A 24841-nucleotide genomic window follows, 5' to 3' on the forward strand; every position below is an offset into this window, starting at 1 on the left:
GACATTTGTTGTTTTGCACCATTCACCCCCGGGTGAAGAGGAGTCATGCAAATGGGTTTCTTCTATCAGCTCAAGGGTCTGTATCTCTATGGTGCTTGAACTTTGGAGTGCCAGGTTTACTAGGCATAAGCAAGAGATCCCCAATGCCTAGCCTGGGTTAGCCCTAAATGTTGTATTGACCTTGTTTAGTATAGAAGCTTCTATTCTAAAAAAAATGTGTTGTTAATTTAAATGGCGGTGGTTATTTGTGAAAATACCATCTTTCTCACATCAGTCCTTCAGCTAATCAAATGCTTGTGTGCAAAGACCAGATGCTCACCATCCTGAAAATGTTTGTCCAGCAATCTGTCTTGTACAAAGAAGTGAAAGTGAAGTGTGGACGACTATCAGTGTGACAACATGTCCAGTGGCATCCTAGACGGAGATGACACTGATGATGACTTTGATGAATAAATGTTTTCAATCCTACATGTCAAGGCTAACTGTTTTAGGATTACTAATGATCAATGTCTTTTTGTATAAACAATGCACTCCTGTGTTAAAGTATAATTAAAAAATAATTTTAAATACATTTTCTCCATTACGTATTTACATAATTGTTCTAGGTTTGTCACATTTGGTACCATTGTGTTCATGGGAGAAATTGCTTTCGAATGATACCCAACTCTGCCCATTTCTGACAAGATTGTATTATCAAGATTTCCACCAACCAGAGGACCTGGAACAAGTCCCCCCCTTCCACGCTGCAGAGGGTGACACCATTAAAAATATGATTCTGTAAATTATTATGACTCAAATGACACCTCCCTTGCTTTTTTGTCACTACCTTGCTCCTGGAATGAGACTGTACTACATTACACTCCCAGAGTTAATTTAAGACAGTGCACCCTTATGCATAATGTTTGGAGTGAGGTTACTGTAGTCATTGCATGGAGATATTACTCTAGTCTTCTATTCAGGCTTGACTGTCAGTGGGAGGCAGGTATAGGGGCTGGAACAAGGGAGTTTGGGGGTGCTGCCACAGCCCCTGGCTGAAGGTAGTAATGACAACCCGAATACATGGTTCTACCTTTAGCACCCCCACTATAAAAAATGTTCCAGCACCACTGGAAGCAGGTGGTGAAAAAGTACAGAAACTTTTGCCTTCCCTTATTTTGGCCTTACTGAATGTGTAATTGTTGTATGCTTGTGGTCATGAGGATGTGAGGTTGATACTGTTGTGCTATAGTTAGGTGCCATGCATGCTTCCATTTTCTTCTGCCATTTCATCATCAGCAATGTCTGTAATTCTAGGTCTAGTTCTTCTGCAGTAGAGGCTGCTAGTAGAGTATGTTCAAGGGCCATATTCAACTGGTTCCCTAGACTGAAATCACTGAAGTTTTCAATTGTGACTTAACTCCTTATGAGGCATACAATGACAGTTATTTTGATGAATGATGCAGTATGGGGGGCCGCATACGTAAGAACAGCCATGCAAACATACTGTGTTTGTATATATTTCTATACATGCACTGACCACTTCAATGCATGTTCAAATTCAGGATTACAGAGGGAAATGGCTGATGTAACCCATTATTGCATGTTGAGTACTAATAGATAACCTATTTTGGATTGACTTACTGTTATTGATTCATGGATTTAATAGAAAAAACTGAATCATTGGCTATCTGAAAGGATTAACAGTGTTATATATTTTCTGAATTAAAGAGTGGCAGGAACGTAAACTGTGAAGCTGCCATTAAATTGACAGAGTGAATGTTAATGCTTGTTACATAGATGTTAGAGGTCCCAATCGTTTGTCAGTGTGCTCCTATAATACATGCAGTACATCTTCATTAGATAGGCATATAGCAATCAGTTTCATGTTTCCGGATGAGCCTGTGGCCAGGCCATAATTAACCTTTTGAACCAGAATTTGTAACAGAATGTAAAATCAGCTTAGCTTATCAATTACACTCACACTCAATTGATAGTTTCCCAAAGTGGGTTTATGGTGGAAGGATGGAGGTAATAATTTACTCATCTTTTTAGAAAGTAACAAAAATATTCATAATTTCTCCAGTGATAAATTTAAGTAAAGCTGAATGCCCAACTCTCATATTAAACATCACTGTATTTCAGCACATTAAACACTGACAGTGACTGTGAATACTATACCTGCCATAAGTAAGATGCACAGAAGTTTTTGCTCTGAATAAACCTGAGTAAAGAATTATTGTTCTGTATAGAGAAATCCATCAAATTGCTAGGTGAGAATTTTTTAAAGGGAGAGATTTATTTGGAATACATTTGAGTTTTCAGATTTAATAGGAATCTTCTCATTGACATTGCAGAAGCATTTGATTGTTGAAAAATTGTCCATGTTACATCAGAGTTTGCATTAATTTCAATATTTGTCACATTTCAGAAACTTGAGCTTTAGTGTACTTGTGTTCTTAAAATAAATACTGAATTTAAAAAACAGTACTTTAATATGATGATTTCTAAAGGCATTATAAACTATATTTCTGTTTCTTTCTCCTGATGTATCCTGGACTTATATATTGAATTTCAGTTGTACTTGAAGGGAAAGCATTACAGTTACTTAATGATAGTATTCAAAGATAGCTAGCAAAAAGTTTAACATTTTTCTTAAGCAAATTATATATCTCTTTGATTTTATTTTTTAGGGTTGTCCAGTACTGTGTGTACATGCAGAGTGCATTGAAATCGACTTTTTACATTTTGTTTTCCTCATAATGTACTTTATTCAGCATAAAAATGAATAAGACTGTAAGTCAAGAACTGACTGCTTTTTGTTAGGTTTGTTTCTGCTGTTACTATTGTTATACAGATATAGAAGGATTTCCTTCTTAAAGAATATTTTATCATTATTATTCTATGAATCTAGACAGTAATTCCTCAGTCCACCCCTGTAATATCTTAAGATAGCGAAAAAAAATCCTATTGCATGTCCATAATATATAGAAGATTCTTAGCATGCACTCTAATAATTCTGACTGCCTCTTTTCTCTTTTTAGTTCTGAAAATTTGATTTTTAAAACCTATTTAAATAAACATAGAATTACCAGACTGTCTTCTGTGAAAAGCAATAAATGTTATATCATTGAGAAGACTTCTAACATGTTTTAGCTCTTTCATGTGTTATTTAGAAGCTAAACACAATAATATTCGTCTTCCAAAGATAAGCAAACTTTTTTAAGCTTATCTTATGCTATCCATTTTTTCCTACCCTAATTTCTAGTGATTACTGCTAACTCAACAGTGTCCACCAAAGACTGGTTACTCTTCTGCTAGACATAGCCTGTCCCTGGGGAACATATAGAACTGTTTTATAAAGTGGTGATCAAAGATGACCAAACAGAGCAAAATTTGAATCTCATCCCTCTTGGCGAGTGCTCTTCATTAGTACACTTACTAACCAAATTTCGCTTGGGCTGGAAAGTATGCCGCCTCTTCTATTCCCTTCCTTCACTTCTCTGTGGTAATTTAAAATGATTTGAGATGCTCATAATTCTCAAGCTTTTATTTAGTGGTTTTGTAGTTAAGGGCTCTGATGTTAGGATTGAACTCTAAAACTCTTGGTTTTGAAAAATGTCCTTTCTTTTTATTTGGATTCTGTTGTTTTAGGCAATGGAATTATAGACTAGTTGTAAAACAAGTGGCTTAGATTTTCAGTCGTGGCTGTCAGCCAGCTTGCAAATAAGAAGCCTTCAACAGTTTCATTTGGCTTCAACTGCCACCCCAACCAAAGTTCCCCATGAGCTCTTGCTGCCATCAGAAGACTCTCCCCATGTTGCATAACAATATATTCTTCTTAAAATGAGCATGACCCTGAATGACAGTAGACCTTGCATGGAACAATCAAAGTTGGAAATGGGCCAAAGTGTTTTAACCACTTGGAGAATTTGTCAATTTCTTCATAAAACCTGAAACCTGAAAAATGAAATTCAAAAAATATAAGAGGTTTCAACCTAAAAAGAAGAACCCTTAGCAGGAAGTGAAGAACAATCTATCTCAGCACCTTAGATCAGATAGAAGCAGTGACAGAGAGGGATGGAAGAAACTAGTTTCCACCCTGTGCACTAGCATTGGTGTGAAAAGATGTAAAAATAATCAACCTAAAAAGACCCAGAAGCTACCATTGTCAATTCATTTTTAAACCAGAATGTAATAAAATAAATATCCATAATCTGATGTCTGTTGTCTTTGCAAAAGTTCACTGCCCGTATAAAATGTTAGGTTGATGTTTCCAGCAGCTCCGGTTCCTTCCTCTCTGTCCTCTGTGGGAAGCATATTTCCACAGATAACACCATTGCAGTGTTTGTTTAACAAGCAAAGATTGTAGGGCTTTGTTCATTTTAAGTGTTCACTGCAGACCTGTGCTCTCAGTCGCGTGATTTAATATTTAGGGTTTTTTAAAATCTGTTAAAGTCCCCCCTAGGAATACTGGGTGCTGTATACAAATATGTACAAAAAATTATCAGTGGCCCTAATCACAAAATGTCATCAAAATCCACTACTGGGTATGTATAAAAATCTCTTCCATTCTAGAAACCCTGATTCCCCATTGTATTCCCACCTTCCCTTTCTGAGGGGTAAGCCTGGGAGATTAGATGTGTTGTAGGTATACTGTAGCCTTTTGGGTTACTGAGAGCTTCTTGAATGAATGTTTTAAGATTCAGCTTTAAAGTAATTATCAATTCTATCAATCACATCCATACTTGGTGGAAGTCTACTTAGCACAAACTTAAGACTCCCCAAATCCTGTCTAGGACAAAACCTGGGATGGGCGGGTTTCTTTGGGGCAGTCTTACATTGTTCCATGTGTTAGTCAGGAAACTAGAAGGGTTTCCTCCAAGATATAAACCTGTAGACTTGGAAAATACTTATTAGGTCATCAGGTCCATCCCTCAATGCCTGACAGTGCATTTTCTCGTGCTGTGTCCAGTCTGCATGGATTTAAAAGTTGTATGGCCTGATTTCCAGATATGCTGAGCACCCACAACTCCATTGAAGTAAATTGGAACTCAATGCATCTGAAAATCAGGTCACCAAATACTAGGATCTTTACTCCTTCACTTGGGAGACAAAGTTTTGAGGTTTTTTTTAGATGATTTCATACTGTTAGGGCAGGGACTACACTATCTGGGAGTGAGCCTCCCAACTGGTTCCATGGACTCATGTTAATGAGACTTGCAGTAGTGCTCTAAAAATAGCAGTGTAGATGTTGCACCTGGGGTTGGAGCTTGGGCTCTGAAGCCTGGGGATGGGGCGGGCTTGAGAGCCTGAGCTCTGAGATGTATCTCAAAGCAACATCTACATAGTGGTTTTTAGAGCACTTGCGCAAGCCCAGCTTCAACAGGACTGTGGACCCAGACTGGAAGTGTTGCTTGAGATACAGTGTAAATCCATTCTTAGGATCATTTCTTCCCTTATTTGGAGAATGATTTTTGGTTGCACTGTATAGACCAGACAGGTTTCTTTTTTCTTTCAAACCCGCTTTACCTGTTGGTAGCCCTGCTTGGGCATTGCTCAGTCACTCAGGACATTTAGTCCCAGAGCCCAGTTACAGTTAATGTTCCTCTACGTAAGAAATTTGAATTAAACCACGTACAGGTGTTTGGAACGTCAGTTTTGGGAGTTTAATAAATGCTTATTTTGCTCACTGTAGCAAATGTGAAACATCACAAGGTGGAACGAAGCCCTGTTTGAGCACTTGTTTCTGTTTCACATTACTTCTCCACTGTACAATAGATGAAATCTTCGTGTCTGGAAGTTCTTGATAAATACGTTGCTTTGCTGTTCTGGGAACATCCTGAGGGGAGATTTTATTCTCAAAGGATTTGCACTGGACTTCTTTCCACAATACCATTGTCTGTATTTAAGAAGATTTGTAATACCGATTCAAGAAATAAGTTCCAACATTCCCAAAAAATTATCTTTTTTATTATTGATATTATTTTAAATAATAAAATATATTTGTGTTACTTTAATATTTATAAAGCAGTCGCTCTTTGGTGAGGGCCTTTTCTAGGGTGGGATGCTATTATGGTCGGTGCTGCATAAATACACAGTAAATGACAGTCCCTGACCCAAAGAGTTTACAATCTACAAGATGAGAGAGACTAATTTTCTGCATGTGTGCGTGTATTCTTTTTAGAAGTGTTCTGGAGTAATGTTTTATCATTCTTTTTTTCCCCTTCCCCTCTTCGTTCTTGCACTCCAGACACTTTTGAGTTTGTGGTCTGTGATCACTTACAAATATTGTATGGATTTAGCACTAAAATAATAAGTGCACCAGCAAAACCATTCTCATTTTAAAAAGAAATAAGATGTCATTCTTCATAATGAGGTTAAACTTAATTATGAAAAAATGCTTGTTGAGAAAAATAGCTAACTTGATGTTAACATATTTTAAAATCACTTATTTCTCTCAAAGGTTTGTTGTACAAAAATCAAGAGAAAGCTAGGGCTGTGTTTGTAAAATGTCTCTTGCCAAGTCTAGCTGATTATTTACAGTGTCATATTAAGTTCAGGAAACACCAACAAAACACAATGTACAGTTTCTTTAAAAGATGTTAGAGAAGAAATGAGGAAACTTTGGACATGGGAGTTAGTTCAAGAGGAGATTAAAAAAAAAAAAACAAACCTCCCATCAAGGAAATGATTTTAGCTGAATAGAAATGTTCCTTTATCTGAAGGGTTTGCTTTCTCATGGTTTTATATAGTATTGGGATAGTAGAGGAAGTTGAACACCAGGGCCCTAGGCTTCTCCCATTCTGCTCTTGCTGCTGCTGTCCAGAGACAGTTCTCTGCTTAGTTGTGGAATGTATGAGCAGAAGTTCCCTACTGCTACACACACACACACACACACACACACACACACACACACACACACACATGCTACACACACACACACACACACACACACACATGCTACACACACACACACACACACACACACACACACACACTTTTCTCACTTACTACATTAGTCTCATAACCAGACGACACAGCTCTAAGTATCTCAAACTGTTTACATAATTGAGGATCACAAGGCTCTGGATGTATTGAACCAGCCCTCCCCTCACCCAGTGCAGTTTTAAAGGAATGGGGGAGATACTGAAGTCATGTACCTCTACCCCCAAAGTTCTACTATTGGCTAATCCCCTCTCCTACCATAGGGTGCTGCGCAGTTTCTCCTTCCTGTTCAATGCTGGAGCAATTTTGAAGGGTCCCTCCCTCCCCCCCCCACCCCCCCGTGGAAATTCTGTTGACAGCTTCAGCCCACAAGACAACTTCAGTGGAACTTATACCGGTGCTGAAAGTTAGGCATGTGCTTGAAGTGCCCTGCTGAGTCAGGACCTTAGTTTCGACCTACTAACAAATGAAAGACATAAATAGGTGTATTTGGAATAGGCATAAACCTTTTAATTTCATTGAAATAATTGAACTCTCAGTAAAAAACATTTAAATATTTTTCTAGCAAAATATTTAATTCTTTTATAAATAGGGATAATTGGCAGGTATGTGCAGGAAATTCATGTATGTTTACTATAGACATAGCTTTTCTCCTAACATCTTGTGCACAAATCCCTTTTTCCAGTGGATGGCCTGTAATAGTGATATGACTTGCTGCTACTGTACTTACGTTACTATGGCTTTGCACCCATATAGCATTCTGGTATTGTTGGGTTATATGCTATGCTGCATATTGGTGTGATTTTGTTCCCTAATTTGTATGTGCTTTTACAGTTTCTAAAGACTTACGTACTTTCAAATAATGATATTCATTTAAAAGAGACAAGCTTAATATATGCCAGACGGTTGTGATTATATAAATGGGGAAAATCTGCTGTTTCTGCATTGTATTCTAATGGTTTTTATTTGTTGAAAGCAAAGAGACAGAACCTGTAGAAAGACATTTTAGCTCATTATTGTGAAATCAAGTTTCCATTTAAAGGCAAAGGTTGTATATAGATAATGTGTGCTAGAGTAAACAGTCTCTCATATAAGAATGAGTGTCACTTTCATATCTGTACTGAAATATGCTGAAAAACATGTATGCGCTACAGTAAACAGTCTCATATAAGAATAAGTGTTCCTTTCTTATCCATACTGAAGTGTTCTGAAAAACATGTATAAGAAAGCTGTGATAATGAGCAGTACAGTAGAGAGAGGTGATTTACGATACTGGTTTCTGACAGCTATAGTGCTGAGATTCCCAGGGTATCTGATCACTGCATTAGCATGCTGACAGCTCAGCATTTAGGACATTATGGTAATTTATCCTGCATATGCTGTCACCTGCACTGTCAGAGTTTCTTTTTAATGATGGTATAACTATTTTGTTTGTTTGTACTGCATTCTTTTCATTTGGCTAATGCCTTCTCATTAGATTGCACCTTGTAAATGAGAGTAATTAAGTGCTTCCTATAGCTCAGATGCAATGATTAAGTTGCCGGGCTGCTGCTGATTATGTTTTGTCATTTATCTCTATTAATCTGAGCATATTCCACATGATAAACACATGTAATTTTTTGCTTATGTTCAATAGGTGAAATTTATAGTTTCTCAGTGGAGGCCAAGCAGTAAGTGTATGTTTATATACCAATAGTAAGTTATTCTGCTCATGTTTGTGTGTTAAATAAACATACAATTATCTGTGCAACTAAGGCAAAACCGCATAACGTCTAGCGCTATGTAGAGGCTTCAGTTTTTTAAAGTGCATACTTCTTATTGGAAGTTACTATTGATAACTTCTAATTAAGTCTGTGTTTCTGTGTGGTTTGTTTTCTGGGATGTCTGCAAAGAGAGCTATGATTTGTAATTCTTTTTCATTTAGGATGCTGAAAATGCTTTCCATTTTCAACAATGGGTTGTTCTCATATCTTTATTACTATTTATTCTTATAATACAAAACCCCATCCCTAACAGGAAAACATAGTTTTGATGTTAATATTTCCACATTAAAGTACATCACGACTAAACAAACCACAACATAACAGGCAGGTGGCAAACTGAACTTCCCTTCTCAAATTTAGAAACCCTTACCTACGTAGAGCAGGAGCTTGAGGAAATAACTTTTGGTCCTATTCCTGCTTACAACACTGCAATAATAAAATATACACTGAATAATAGTCATAATTATACAGTACTTAGATTACCCAGGGTTGTGTATTTTAAGGACCTTAGTATACCCGTCTTCAAAAGATTGCTAGAAGATTAGTCTAATTTCCCTTTATAGTTTAAGATAGGTAATTAGATGACATGATCAGACAATTATCCAGTTACTATTACAGTACAATTATCAGTACTTTGGATTTTTTATATCAAGGTCTAATTGAAAAGTAGCCCAGACAGCCAATGAGTATTTCAAGTGAATAACTTATTTTGAAAAATGACTCTTTCAGAGGAACCATTTCAGAATGCTCCCTCTTTCAAATGTTGCCCAGAATTTGTAACGTTTCTTTGAGTTTCTCTTGCTAAACAAACACAGCCCCCAAACCTCTAAGCTGTACGTTCATTCTCTGTCTTCTCTGTCACTTGCTATCGTGCACGCACGCGCCCATTTTGATAACATCACAGATACTAGGTCACTTTTGAAATTTTAAAATTAAACCCCAAAAGAGATTTCCCCTTATTCAGAATAATTTTCTGAACTTCCCGACGATTAGCCAGTAGAACTACTCAGATATGTCAGCTACTCCTGTGTTCCTGTTCTACCAGCCCGTCTCCCTCACTCACCATTTGAACGGGAGGCAGGGGCAGCTGTGGGAGCCATAGAGGGTGAGTGGGGATATGGGAGGGCAGGCAGAGTGAGCCTTTGGAGAAACGCAAGGGATTGAGCACGGCTTCGAAGATGAATGGGGATGTAAGAGGAGAATACGAATGGAAAGGGTCTTGGGTGTGTTGCAACCTGGATAGGGGACTCCAATGCTAGGCAAAAGCTGTAATCAGGACTGGAACGTTTGCTTTTCTTTTAGGTTGTCAGTATTTGTCAGAAGCCTAATTGCCTACTTTGTATCCAAAGGGACCTTAACTTGGTGAAATGCACTTGATTTTTCAAACACATCCTTTTAAATCAATACATACAATTATTTAATGATACATTAATTTTAATTATTTTCTTGTACAAAAATATGGACTTTTTATAAACTGTAAATCAATTGGTAGCTTGAAATACATGTTAATCAAATAGAGCTGCTATCCATTAGTAACTTTTGTTTTCTTTTTAGAAATATAACTTTAAGTTCATCTACATTTTTAATGCAATAATATTAAGGACTAAATGCAGTTTGTGTGGGTCTTTTGGAGCAGTTGTTTAAAATCCCATGTACTGAATTCTGTTATCATTTCTCTTGGGTGGATCAGGAAAGCAGTTGAACCCACTATGATGGCTGCTGGGCTTTCATTTCTCTGTGACTGGTAAATGAAACACATGCAGCCTCACCAAACTACATGACTAATGACAACCTCCAGTGGGTCCTGCAATCAAAGATTAATTTGCTTTATCAAGTTTAAAGAATAGTAGGCGATAAATCATGTCAAAAAGAAATAATCAGTGGCAGGCTGATGTCCTTTTGTACAGTGGAGGACAGGTGCAATGGAAGATTCATCTGCCATAGACAGTTAATTTTGTTCTCACACTGTTATGTTAGTCTTAATTTTTACTTAGTTGATATTTCAGTCAGACAACATCCATTGTCAAGATCAACTAGTATTATTTTTTGTCTAAAATGTAGAAAATAGGTGGTTACGTTTTTCAAATTAAATACTTTTTGAGACCATGTCACTTGGCTACAAAATCAAATGCTTTCATCGCATTTTCTTTAATAATTGATGGACATATTTGTACACATTTCTTGTTTTTTTCCACAACCTCATATGGATGAGGATAAAATTAATTGTTATAGTTCTATACACAGTCGTAGTGTACTTTTACAATTTCCCCTTCTTCACATTTGTGGATTTTCTTACTCCATCGGTAGAGAAATATGTTAGTTATAAAACTAGTGGACAAGTGGAATAAGGGACTAATGCAGATTTTCTGTATTGTGTAGGATTTGGGTGATATTTCTTTAAACAGTTTGTGAGCCCTCTAGTGGTGCTTTCTGTGGTTTATATTTAAAAATCTGCCAGAGTGGCAGTGTTTTTATACATAGCTAGTAGAACTGGCCAGAAAAGAGCATTTTCTTCTCAGGAAAGAGAACCGGGGAGCATGGGAGGACAATGGGCTGGCCAGACAGCCTGCCTTGCTTACATCAAAACTGTCATCAGAATAAATTAGGGCTGTCAATTAATCTCAGTTAACTCACGTGATTAACTCAAAATTAATCACGATTAAAACAATTAATTGCACTGTTAAACAATAGAATACCAATTGAAATTTATTACATATTTTGGATGTTTTCTACATTTTCAAATATATTGATTTCAATTACAACACAGAATACAAAGTGTACAGTGCTCACTTTATATTTATTTTTATAACAAATATTTGCACTGTAAAAAACAAAAGAAATAGTATTTTTCAGTTCATCTAATACAACTACTGTAGTGCAATCTCTTTATCATGAAAGTTGAACTTACAAATGTAGAATTATGTACAAAAAAACCCCTGCATTCAAAAATAATACAATGTAAAACTTTAGAGCCTGCAAGTCCACTCAGTCCTACTTCAGCCAATCGCTCAGAGAAACAAGTTTGGTTACAATTTGCAGGAGATGATGCTGCCCACTTCTTGTTTACAATGTCACCTGAAAGTGAGAACAGGCATTCACATGGCACTTTTGTAGCCAGCGTTGCAAGGTTTTTACGTGTCAGATATGCTAAACCTTCATATGCCCCTGCATTCTTCGGCCACCATTCCAGAAGACATGCTTTCATATTGATGATGCTCGTTAAAAAAATGTGTTAATTACATTCGTAACTTAACTCTTTGGGAGAGAATTGTATGTCTCCTGTTCTGTTTTACCTCCATTCTGCCATATATTTCATGTTATTGCAGTCTCGGATGATGACCCAACACATGTTCATTTTAAGAACACTTTCACAACAGATTTGACAAAACGCAAAGAAGGTACCAATGTGAGATTTCTAAAAATAGCTACAGCACTCGACCCAAGGTTTAAGAATCTGAAATGCCATCCAAAATCTGAGAGGGATGAGGTGTGGAGCATGCTTTCAGAAGACTTAAAAGAGCAACACTCCGATATGGAAACTACAGAACCCGAACCACCAAAAAAGAAAATCAACCTTCTGCTGGTGGCATCTATCTCAAATGATGAAAATGAACATGCATCTGTCCACTCTGCTTTGAATCATTATCGAGCAGAACCCGTCATCAGCATGGACGTATGTCCTCTGGAATGGTCGCCGAAGAATGAAGGGGCATACGAATGTTTAGCATATACAGCATGTAAATATCTTGCGGCCCCGGCTACAACAGTGCCATGCAAATGCCTGTTCTCACTTTCAGGTGACATTGTAAACAAGAAGTGGGCAGCATTATCACCTGCAAATTGTAACCAAACTTGTTTCTCTGAGCGATTGGCTGAAGTAGGACTGGGTGGACTTACAGGTTCTAAAATTTTACATTGTTTTATTTTTGAACGCAGCCTTTTTTGTACATAATTCTACATTTGTAAGTTCAACTTTCATGATAAAGAGATTGCACTACAGTAGTTGTATTAGATGAATTGAAAAATACTATTTCTTTTGTTTTTTACAGTGCAAATATTTGTAATAAAAAATAAATACAATGTGAGCACTGTACACTTTGTATTCTGTGTTGTAACTGAAATCAATATATTTGAAAATTTAGAAAACATCCAAAATATTTAAATGGTATTCTGTTATTATTTAACAGTGCGATTAATCGTGCTATTAATCGCGATTAATTTTTTTAATTGCTAGACAGCTCTAGTAGCCAGGCCTTGTACGTTGTGTACAGTTAATAAACACAATTATGAGAGACAAACTGCCAATGTGGTTATTTCCTATTTTCTTAGTTGTGTAAAGAACAAGTATCACAAGACTCTTCATGTAAGTAAAATCAATGTTAAATGTTGTGCACAGACTATATTTGAAGAAAGTAGATTATAATTTGGCTAAATTATTAGCAATTGTTGTTTGTAATTGCTATCATATAGGCTACGGACAGGCTCAGGTAACTCTCAGATAGGGCTGTTATGACATCAGAAGTAGTCAACCAATCACTACCCTTCCTCAATAGCCAATTTGCAGGCAACAATTCTGTTGTTGTAGTACTGGTATGAGAGAGATTGAACATGCATCAAGAGTTTTCATTGGCAGATTAACTGGCCCACGTGGCACCGTTTCTAAAGATTCAGTGGCTGCTTACTAGCATGGACATCAGTGTTTGAAAGTCTCCCCATGCCACTCCTGTCTCAGCTACACTGCTCATTGAAGTAGCACTGTCAAGGGAGCTGAGGCCAGGAGCACATGGGGAGCCCATAAAGTACAGACAAGCTGAAACTCAGGGATTGGTCTCTCCCTGCCCTCCCTCCCCACAACACCAATAAATTGGTCGTAAATTAAGGGCCAGATTCACTAGTACACATCAACAGCTTTGTGCTGCTCTGGTGATTCAAAGCTGCTGTAACTCCATTTTACCTGTCTAGTGCATTCTGACTGCTATGGTGTGCTAGTGAATCTGCTCTTTAAAATAAAGTAAAAAAATCTCAAGGTTAATATTACTTATCCTCAAACCATTAGAAATACTGCATGTTCTCTGCCTCAGCTGAGTAAGCCCTTGGAGCTATGATCAGTGCTTTGCTGAAGTGTCAGTATAACCTTAACTGAGCATCCTGAGTTTATAATGCTTGGTTTAGCAATAATTTAAAACATCCCTGTGACATGTTTACCCATACGTTACTGAAATATTCACTTAGCCATAACTCTATTCTAACAATTGTTTGTCTGGAAATATATATATCATGGACCAGAATCTAATCTAATCAATGTGCTTATTTCCACAGAGCAAGAGATCTAAATTAATTTGGAACCAGGCATTCCATATTAGTTGGAGTTAAAAAATAAATAAATAAAAATCCCCAAACTAAAAATGTTTAGAGTCCAAACTGTCTTATCTCAAGCTTGGAAGAATCTTTGAAATGAAGCTATTTCCCATAATAGAAACTACTTTTTCCTGAGGAAAATCTTGTGTGACAGTCTTCAGTGCACTAGATGTCATGCCATTAGTTTGGGGACCGTCAGTGTGTCTACGCAATTTGCAATAAGCATTGAAAGTAGAGTTGGAAATAGAGAACCTTCTTGTGGAAATCAGTTAAATGTTCTGAGATAATTTAGATGAACCCCTCAGTGCCTACCTTTGATTCTTTTTCAGAACTGTTCTGAGGCTACTCCATTTCCTCAGTACCTCACAGGCCTGGTCTACACTGCGTGGGGGGGGGGATTGATCTAAGATACGGAACTTCAGCTACGAGAATAGCATAGCTGAAGTCAACATACTTAGATCGACTTCCCTCAGCATCTTCACGGAGGTGAGTCAACTGCTGCCGCTCTCCTGTCGACTCCGCTTGTGCCTCTTGCAGAGGTGGAGTACAGGAGTCAACGGGAGAGCGGTCAGGGATTGATTTATCGCGTCTAGACTTCACGCTATAAATCGACCCCCGATAGATTGATCGGTACTCGCCGATGCAGCGGTTAGTGTAGACCTGGCCACAGAGTCAAGAACTAGAACAAATTTTGAGGTGAAGTAAGTTACCCCTAAGAACATCTTGAGTGTCTGCAGGAACCATCAGAGTTTATAACTCATTGTTTGGCAGTAATTATATTTTTGGTTTTGTTCCTGTTTTGCTTTGTTTTGTTTTGCACCAGTTGTGACAACCATACCATTGAAGTAGCTTGAATCAGTCTGCATGGATGCCCTTGGAGCATGCCGCAAGAGTAGCTTTTGTAAAAGGAGGGAATTGTTTGAACTGGAAGATAAGTGTTTTCTCTGATGAAAAACTCCTGTTCTGTTTTTCTAAAGTAAAAGGACAATCAAGTTCTTTCCTCCAGAATCTCTCAGTCTATCCCATTTATTTTGGAAATCTTAAGGGATATTAGTGCAAGTGTGATAATTTCTTTACATAAGTGGGTTAGAGGAGGGCAGAAGGCATATTCATCTGACCAGTGAGAAGCCAATAATTAGTTGACTATACAACTATCAGAGCAATGGCATGGTCAGTAGTGAACATTGCACAAGTTATCTTATACATAACCATTTTCCACAGCCTTGAAATAATGTTGCAGAATATACAAAGTTTGGATTATTCTCTGTGTTCATCAGCTCTTTGTAAACGTACTCAAATCCTCCCAAGGTTAGGTTATTTTTATTGAGCTACTCACAAACTTTTCCTGCATATTGTGGACTAGTATATGTATGGAATAAAATAGAATAGGCTTATAAGTTGTACTGGTATAACACTAAGAAAAGGAGTACTTGTGGCACCTTAAAGACTAACCAATTTATTTGAGCATGAGCTTTCGTGAGCTACAGCTCACTTCATCGGATGCATACCGTGGAAACTGCAGAAGACATTCTATACGCAGAGACCATGAAACAATACCTCCTCCCACCCCACTCTTCTGCTGGTAATAGCTTATCTAAAGTGATCATCAAGTTGGGCCATTTCCAGCACAAATCCAGGTTTTCTCACCCTCCGTCCGCCCCCCCACCCCACACACACACACAAACTCACTCTCCTGCTGGTAATAGCCTATCCAAAATGACCACTCTCTTTAAAATGAAAAGGAGTACTTGTGGCACCTTAGAGACTAACCAATTTATTAGAGCATAAGCTTTCGTGAGCTACAGCTCACTTCCTCAGATGCATATCGTGGAAACTGCAGCAGGCTTTATATATACACAGAGAATATGAAACAATACCTACTCCCACCCCACTGTCCTGCTGGTAATAGCTTATCTAAAGTGATCATCAGGTGGGCCATTTCCAGCACAAATCCAGGTTTTCTCACCCTCCACCCCCCCACACAAATTCACTCTCCTGCTGGTGATAGCCCATCCAAAGTGACAACTCTTTACACAATGTGCATGACAATCAAGTTGGGCTATTTCCTGCACAAATCCAGGTTTTCTCACATCCCCCCCACCCCCATACACACACAAACTCACTCTCCTGCTGGTAATAGCTCATCCAAACTGACCACTCTTCAAGTTTAAATCCAAGTTAAACCAGAACATCTGGGGGGGGGGTAGGAAAAAACAAGAGGAAACAGGCTACCTTCCATAATGACTTAGCCACTCCCAGTCTCTATTTAAGCCTAAATTAATAGTATCCAATTTGCAAATGAATTCCAATTCAGCAGTTTCTCGCTGGAGTCTGGATTTGAAGTTTTTTTGTTTTAAGATAGCGACCTTACGATAAGATCTTAAGATAGCTCTCCAACACGAGTTTCTACAAGCCATTACCCTCTGATCCCACTGAGAGTTACCAAAAGCAACTACAGCATTTGCTCAAGAAACTTCCTGAAAAAGCACAAGATCAAATCCGCACAGACACACCCCTGGAACCCCGACCTGGGATATTCTATCTACTACCCAAGATCCATAAACCTGGAAATCCTGGGCGCCCCATCATCTCAGGCATTGGCACCCTGACAGCAGGATTGTCTGGCTATGTAGACTCCCTCCTCAGGCCCTACGCTACCAGCACTCCCAGCTACCTTCGAGACACCACTGACTTCCTGAGGAAACTTCAATCCATCGGTGATCTTCCTGATAACACCATCCTGGCCACTATGGATGTAGAAGCCCTCTACACCAACATTCCACACAAAGATGGACTACAAGCCGTCAAGAACACTATCCCCGATACTGTCACGGCTAACCTGGTAGCTGAACTTTGTGACTTTGTCCTTACCCATAACTACTTCACATTTGGGGACAATGTATACCTTCAGATCAGCGGCACTGCTATGGGTACCCGCATGGCCCCACAGTATGCCAACATTTTTATGGCTGATTTAGAACAACGCTTCCTCAGCTCTCGTCCCCTAAAGCCCCTACTCTACTTGCACTATATTGATGACATCTTCATCATCTGGACCCATGGAAAAGAAGCCCTTGAGGAATTCCAAACAGTGAGTTTGTGTGTGTATGGGGGTGGGGGGGGTGAGAAAACCTGGATTTGTGCTGGAAATGGCCCACCTTGATTATCATACACATTTTAAAGAGAGTGGTCACTTTGGATGGGCTATTACCAGCAGGAGAGTGAGTTTGTGTGTGCGGGGAGGGGCGGAGGGTGAGAAAACCTGGATTTGTGCTGGAAATGGCCCAACTTGATGATCACTTTAGATAAGCTATTACCAGCAGGAGAGTGGGGTGGGAGGAGGTATTGTTTCATGGTCTCTGTGTATAGAATGTCTTCTGCAGTTTCCACAGTATGCATCCGATGAAGTGAGCTGTAGCTCACGAAAGCTCATGCTCAAATAAATTGGTTAGTCTCTAAGGTGCCACAAGTACTCCTTTTCTTTTTGCGAATACAGACTAACACGGCTGTTACTCTGAAACCTGGTATAACACTGTTATTACGTAATGATTATATAATATTTTAACATAGCTTTCTTCCTCTTGGAGTTTAGTCTGCATCTCTAAAATGTCATTTGAAGGATAGATCATTGTTTCATTCTTCTATCACTTGCCAGTGCTCCAGAGCATGGAGAAAAGCCGTTTATTACAGCTATATGACAGGTGGCATCGATATCTTCTTCACTGAATGCCATAGACTATGGAGTATTCCAAGTTGGTTCAAAAGAACTAAAATGGGAAGGCCATAAGCAGGGGTTTGTATTGTTATTTCTCCAGAGTATTCTCACTAGTGATGAGTTGTTACTCCAGGCATGTAGATCTATGGAGAAAGCAGCCTTTTGGGAACACAATTTGTATCTGAGCCATTTTTTATGTCTAAGTATTAAATGATTTGTGTGAATTTTACATGTTATTGAATGTAAAAGACTTGTTTATTAGAATGCATTTAGCAAATGTCACATAATACAATATTAAGCAAAATAATCTGTACTGGGAAAAAAGTTGGAATGAATATTTAATTTCTAGATCTATTTTAGATACCCTGAAGACAGGATACACAGAAAATGATATTTTAAGTAACTGAAATATTGTGGACCATCTTTGAGTGAGTTCTCAAAAGTAATGGCACACTGTTTTATTATCATTCACCTACATGATTCCATGCACTTTATTCAGGAAGAGATTCAACGCCGGTTTGCTGTATGTTTGCTAATTTTTAGAATATTATTAGTTCACTGCTAGCTATATAAACACCTAAATGTCTGTGCTAAGTCATAGCTGAATAATCCAAATTAATTTTTGAAATCTCTTTTTAAGATAAATTAAGTGTATAATAAATGTACAAGTCATCAGTACATACAGGACAAGTTAAGAGATTGTTTAGTCTTTCAGATTCTCTGACATACAGATTAGTCTCATATTTTACAGTATTCCATTATATATCCTATACACATAATCAAATCCAGCTTGTTGGTTTGAGAAGTCAGCAGAACATACTAAAAATATGCTCCATACATTATTAAAAGGCATTACTATCAATCATATTACAAACTGATTGCCTCATGTAGAAAAGGGCAATCAAAATGTAGATGTAGTGGCTGTACATCTACAGATTCAGGCACTTAGGAACATGCATATGTGGTATTTGACTTACCTCTGCATAGGAAATGACTTGATGCTACCTACTTGACTTATTTTGAGACACGAGCCGCTACATCCCTCGGTATGTTAAACTGTTCCTGAAAGTTCTGGATGGCTCATTTTCCTTAGATTGACTCCTAGTGCTAAATCATTTATTTCTAAAATGAGTCACTTTATGGGGCTTGTGATATACTGAATATCTGCACGCTTATGTACAAACACTTTCTCAATATATTTAGAAAATTAACGTTTAGCATTGTCACTGTAATGATTGTCTATAGCAGATTTTATTCTATAGCAGATTTTATTTATAAATGTCTGTTATGGTAAAGGAGTTTTCTATTCATTTAACATATAAAAAAATAATGTCAGTGCACGTTGTGTCAATGAAGGTGTCTCTTTGTTTCCACATATCACACAAAGTATTCAGATGATACTGAGTCAGATGCCTGTCCTCCTTCCATTGAAGTTAAAAGGAGGAGCGCTTCTACTTACTTCAGTGGGAGACGGAGAAGTGTCCTAAATAGTCAAAGAGATAATCTGATGATTTAGCAGCTAGAATCTCAATATGTTGCTATACAGGAGAAATAATAATAAAGCTTTAAAGACCTGAGACAGATAAAAAAGGAAATTCTGAACCCAGCTATGTCAACTTTGTCTTTTGTGCTTAGACATCATAGCACATACTGATGATTTGTCTGCTGAGCCCTCAGAACTCTGAGAAATCAGACATACAGCACCAATTTCTTCTCTCAGTAACACCTGTATAAATCTCCATTTCAGTCAGTGGAGTTACTCCAGCTTTACGCTGATGTAAATGAGAGCAGAAATGAGCCACACCGTACTTGCTCCAGTGCATTGAAATAAATGTTTTAGATAGAGAACAAAGTGACAGTCTTACCTGGGAATTGGTTTGCTTATGTATTTTGTGTCAGAAATGCCTGGTAATCAAAATGTTTAAGAATGTAAAATAAAAACACTGAAGTGGAAGTTAGATTGGCTCCTGTCTGGGCAGGGAGTTAGGCAGGCATTATGAAGTAACTGCAAGAAAAGATTGAAAGAAGCAATTGTAACACAGCTGGACAACTCCTCCCTTATGAAAATAATGGGATAGAAAGAGAAAGTGTTGTGTCTCTTGTTTTCCCTATTTGCCAACTGTGTAGATGTATCTTTTCACTCCTATTCTTGGTTTATAAAAATCTCTTTAACAATTTGTGCTCCCCGCACATCAACCAGCTCATAACTGTGTTGAAACTTGTGTTGAAAAGATTTTTAAAATATTTTCCTTAAACAGGAGAAAACTAATGAAGATGGTACCTCCATGATCCTATTTCTGAATAGCCAGTCTGTAACTATTCACTTTATTGTGATTTGATCAAATGTCGGCCCTCTTCTATTAGCTGTGTAGTTTCCCTCGTTATCAACACTGGTGGTAGTCCACGCTTCTCTGAATGTAGGCAAGAGAATTTAGGGCATACTTCGCTCCACATACCATTTGCAGCTATTGCCACACATTTCAGAGAACCCTACAGTAGAGGCTGAAGTGGAAGACTTTCTATACATTACCCAAAATAATTATTTGTTGGGATTCCTGGGTTCCATTCACAATTCTGCTATTGGTCAGTTTTGTGATTATTATTACTTTTGTAACCTATTTAAATATTGATACATTTATATTCAGGATCCATGCTGATCCACTGGGATGGATTTTTTTGTATTTACCCATGCTATACTCACCTTAGGAGTTGCATACCCCGTAATACCTACAGATAGTGTCATATTTCAAGGCTAAAATGTCTAGGTTGGTCAATATCTGATTTTAATCAATGCTTGATATCCATATAATTCCCCTTCAACCCTTCCAAAATGCAGCTGTCAAGTATCTTATTCATCCATAGATCAGACCACATCACTCCTCTTGCCTAATCCCCCACTGGCTTCCTCAGTTTAAACTTTTTACATGAAATCCTAATTCCATTAAAGTCAATGGCAAAATTCCCATTGACTTCAACAGGGCCTGAATGTCATCCTTTATCTTTGCCTTCAAAGCCCTACATTATTCCATCCCAATTAGTTGTAATTTTTAATGGTGTCTTTGTTCATTTCTCCAATTTCACCAACCTCAGTGCATCTGTGATTTCCTTTCTCTGTCTTTGTGCCTTCTTCCCGGCATCCTCCTTTGCATGGAACATCACCCTAGTCCAAATATGCCAGGCCCCCGCTCTCTCTCCATTTATATCCCTCGTTAATGTCACACCTATTTTGTGACCCTCCACAAATGTGTATGCTAAGTTATGTCAGACACCCCACATTTTTGCTTTGTTTAGTCCTTTCTCTGGGTTTCCTAATGGTTATGACTTATTTTTTTCTAATCCCTAAATTTTGAGCTCTTTTGGAGAATATTTTGCGTGTATATTGGTGTCTTGTAGAGTGCCGAGCACATATGCGACACACAAAAAGAAATAATACACACTACTCCAGGAAGCCATCAATTATTCCAGGGAGTGGTGGCCCCAGGTAAAGGGAGTGCAAAAGTGTCTTAAAGCCACATGCCCCACCCCATTTTCCACCAAGCACAGCGTAATCAGACTAAACAATCTGCCCCATAACATCTCCATTAAATACATTGATAGTGATGTTGGAAATAAATATGCTGTAGATAGTTGAAAAAAATTGAGCAGGAATACTGTAAGTATATATGTGGTTTTATTTTGGGGGGAGGGTGGGTAATATTATTCTTTATACATAATTAAAAATGAATTGATATTTTAGAGGCATTATGTAGGAAGAAAGTTACATGGACAAAGCAATACCGAAGCCACTAATGTTATAAAAATAGCAGGAAATGGAGGAAATTAATAACATGGCAATACTTTGTAAATATGTTTTCGTCATCACGATAGACAGTTTAAAAGAATGTATTGCTTAGCTTAATGATTTAGAAGACAATCAGATACTAAAGAACAAATGCATGAAAATAGCTGAGTACATTGACTAAAAAATAATATAGGACAAAAACAAAGGAAGGTAAAATGCACATCGGTTTGTACATAGTTTAGATGTTATTGCTTATACTAGTTGTAATAAGGCAGAACATTATTTGAGAGCAGCTTAATTAATTTAATCTATACATATGGAAGGTATACGGATAATGAAATAAGATTACATTTAATGTATTTCAAAATCTGTTTTTCACCGAAAAATGCTTACTTAGGGATCTATAAACATAATTAATTAAAAATAGGAATACTGGTTTTTTTTGGCTGCATGTGATATAAATACATGTTGTGATTTATTATTGAAAACCTACTGGGAATAGTAGTTTTAACAATAAATAACTGCTAGTTTTGAGGAATGTAATTGAAAAACCAATGTTCCAATTTTCATCAAGGTGATTTGAAGGACATCTTTAAAAATACATATTATTTAAACTATTTTTCACATAAATGATTTAACCAAACCATCTGCTAAATTTTATATTCAATTGTATACTTTTTAGGAAAAGCCTAAACAAGAAAGTTATTCTTTGTATGCTGTTTAATCTTATTCGTAACCCCTATTTTACCCTCAGCTGTTAGGTAAAGGGTCAGATTTTACTAACATGGCTAATAGGACATAAATACAGACATTTTCACATGGTGTACCATGTAAATGTAAACCTTTGTAGTTACAAGTTTTTGTAGCAGGAGAATTGTTTTAAAAGGCATGTAATTTATTAGCTATCAGTAGCTGCTTTATTGCCTTGCCGCGCTGCAGTAATAAATAAAAGAAAGTGAACTGATTTTACAAATGGCACACAAGGTGCACATTTTGTGAAAAAAGTCTTTTTTTAAAGAATTGGCATTAAATCCTTTTTTTGTGATGACAAAGAGTCTAAGAGCGCAAACTGTATTTTCTGTTTATCGAAAACAGTGTCTTTTTTTCTCGGGGGCATTTTTTCCTATGATCATCAAGGGATTTCAAAAGCAATAAAGTGTGGAATCATTGTTCGACTTGAACAGTATTAAAACTTAGGTTTTAATTTCAGTGAAGTAATAAGATTTGAACCTGTCTCACATTACAGCACTGTAAGGCATTTAGCAATTGTATTTTAAAGGGGGTTTTTAAAATGCAGCTCACTTGTAAGCTAACTGTCTGTCTAGTAATTAATAGTTTCTCTTCAGCACAGGCTGTTGTGATCTTACTAGGAAATCTCAGTTTTTGTTAATAACAAATTATGATAATTGTAAGGATGTTAATTCTTAATTAGTTTAAACCTTCAGTCATTTTTTGCTCTTTTCTGAGAATGATTTTAAAATGAAGACAAAGAAAAAAAAGTGAAGTTTAAGGAATTCAACATAATTTTCAGCTTCCATTTTTTTAAAAATGTGACATTACAGCTACCTGTAAATTTCAAGAAACTTTATTACCTGATTAAGAACCTACTTCAGCTTCCTGCCAAGAATGAATAAAGTATCTTATGCATACACACTGCTTATAAATCATGACTGTTAATTATTTTTACACAGACGTACATATAGGACAATGCTGCATAGAAAGCTAACTGTTCCCTGTACTCATGTGTTGAAGCCTAGAACGTTGAGACGTACCTGTACAGCTTAACAAAAGACATAAAGGTTTAAAATACAAATGTTTCTTCAGATCAGCTTGACAACATATTGGCTAATGAGACAGTATTTACCATTGTGAATAGCAGTTGAAAATAATTACATGCAGTTAAAAGAAAAAGTTTACACAAAGATGCATGTTCAAACGAGCCATCAATGTTTAACATTTGAGTAGTGAGCTATGACCTTTCATGATGATTTTGAACAGTAACTGCCTCCATTAGCCATAAGGTTTGTTTCTTTATTTTAGTAGATGGCCTAGATTGTAAATATTAGAGGATCTAAAATAAATCAACACATTATCCTAAGGATACAAAATGTAAGAGCTATTTGTGGTTGGAAACCTTTGACAGATAGTTTGGATGAAGCAGATGATTGCCCGCCTCTCGTATCTGGCCTCCATTGCTATGCCTGCAGGCAGTTTAGTGTTATAGTTGTATATTGATGTCAGGGTTACTACTGAGTGGCTAGCAATGACAGATGTCTATAATTACAGGCAATGCTTCCAGTATTTCAGAAGGGCCAGCCTATGTTGAACAATTATCTTATTTCTGGCTTGCCAAAGAGTGTTGTTCAAATTGCTAGTATTAGCTATGGGGACTGTAACACCTCTCCTAATGCCTTGGGATAAATGTGCAAAAGGCAGTCAGATATACAACTTAAATACAAAATCTTTTTAAAACAAGTAATACTGATAAGATTCAAATACTTAAGGCTTGATGCTGAAAGGTGCTCAGCACCTGCAGCTACTATTGAGGTCAATGGGAATTGCACATGTTGAACACTTCTTATAAATAGACCATTATCATTTAAATGATTAGTTTAGTTTATTATTTGCATGTATCTGACAAAATCTTAATGCATATCAGAGTTCTGAGTGTGCCATTGATCTAGATAAAGTTAAGCACTTACAGCAGAATTTAATTTACCATCTTTTTATAGCTATAACTGCAAGTAGGAATATTACCCCTTAAGATCACTAGTTTTGTCTAAATGTAGCTCTTTTCTTTTGCAGTTTTCTGACTGAAGTGAAATTTGCTCTCATGTCCATATAATATTGGTTAAACTCAATCATTAAAGGGTATCAACGCAGTATTTAGGTTTCCCATTAAATACATGACTGCATATGGAGCTTGAATCTCTGATATAATGCTGATCATCTCCTGGAAACTGCTGCCACAGAGTGGGACACTGAAAACCTACAAATTTAGGCAAGAAGGATAGAAGGGCATGGTTCTGAAATTAATAGAGCTTTTGATGAGAACCACTAGTATTTGATCAAATGTGCATCAAAATGCACATACTTAAACAGATGGAGGATGGAAGTCAGAGAGAATGAGAGAATGCAATTTAAAAAACCCCATCATGGATAGTGACTAAGTAAATATACAAAGTATTATTTACAATTTAAATATATTTAAGTGGTTTACTTAATAGGGATGGATTTTACCAGGTGCTTAGAGTTAAACATGTGCTAAAGTGCTAGGCTAAATGAAGGCCTAATAGATCA

The 24841-nt window shown here is 37.2% G+C and overlaps 1 protein-coding gene across 4 annotated transcripts in view; it reads left to right on the plus strand.

Annotated features, from left to right (window-relative positions):
* The window catches only part of RANBP17 (RAN binding protein 17), a 276059-nt gene that overhangs the window by 115206 nt on the left and 136012 nt on the right, over nucleotides 1-24841 (plus strand). The window lies entirely within an intron of this gene.

This window comes from Lepidochelys kempii, chromosome 8 (assembly GCF_965140265.1).
Source record: "Lepidochelys kempii isolate rLepKem1 chromosome 8, rLepKem1.hap2, whole genome shotgun sequence".
NCBI lineage: Eukaryota > Metazoa > Chordata > Testudines > Cheloniidae > Lepidochelys > Lepidochelys kempii.